This window comes from Pseudorca crassidens, chromosome 1, assembly GCF_039906515.1.
Source record: "Pseudorca crassidens isolate mPseCra1 chromosome 1, mPseCra1.hap1, whole genome shotgun sequence".
Classification (NCBI taxonomy): Eukaryota; Metazoa; Chordata; class Mammalia; order Artiodactyla; family Delphinidae; genus Pseudorca; species Pseudorca crassidens.
The window spans coordinates 101,921,436-101,922,314 of NC_090296.1; the positions used below are offsets into that span (position 1 = coordinate 101,921,436).

The window sequence follows — 879 nt, forward strand, 5'->3', positions numbered from 1 at the left end:
GTTACCATCCTCTTCTCATTCCTTTTTTTTCTGTTCAGTTTTTATTTCATAGTCATAAAGTTAATTTTGCAATCCAGCTAAGCTTGGAGAGGGATGAGGAAAATATCGAACCCAAAGAACTGCAGTGGGAGCACAAAGATTATAGGATATTTCGAGCAGATGGGGGTGAAGGGGTGCTCTCCTGAGCAGAAAGAATGGTCTGGTGGTTAAGATAAAACACAAGTCAAATTTATTAGATTTGTCCACAGTCAGCAGTGGTGATCTTCTTGCTGGTCTTGCCATTCCTGGACCCAAAGCACTCCATGGCTTCCACAATATTCATTCCCTCTTTCACCTTGCCAAAGACCACAGGTTTGCCATCCAACCATTCAGTCTTGGCAGTGCAGATGAAAAACTGGGAACAGCTTGTGTTGGTTCCAGCATTTGCCATGGAAAAGATGCCAGGACCCATATGCTTCAGGATGAAACTCTTATCAAACTTCTCCCCATAGATGGACTTGCCACCAATGCCTTTATGGTGTGTGAAGTCACAACCCTGGCACATAAATCCTGGAATTACAGTATTCTGTGAAAACAGGAACCTTTATAAACACATCCTTTCTCCCCAGTGCTCAGAGCACGGAAATTTTCTGCTATCTTTGGAACTTTGTCTGCGAACAGCTTGAAGGAGACACAGTCCAAGGGCTCACCATCGATGGCAATGTCGAAGAACACGGTGGGTTGACCATGGCTGGACAGTGGGAGAGGCTCCAGGCGGCAGCATCTGCAAGGCCCTCTTCTCATTCCTTGATCCAGCTTTCTCCCTGCTTCTACTCTTGCTCCCATACCCCCCCACATTCCACTCTCTATAAACCTGTCGGAGTGGTTATTTTAACATAG

The 879-nt window shown here is 45.6% G+C and overlaps 1 pseudogene; it reads right to left on the bottom strand.

The window, feature by feature from the left end:
- Positions 1–232: 232 nt before the first annotated feature.
- Positions 233–544, bottom strand: LOC137231230 (peptidyl-prolyl cis-trans isomerase A pseudogene; annotated as a pseudogene).
- Positions 545–879: the final 335 nt, after the last annotated feature.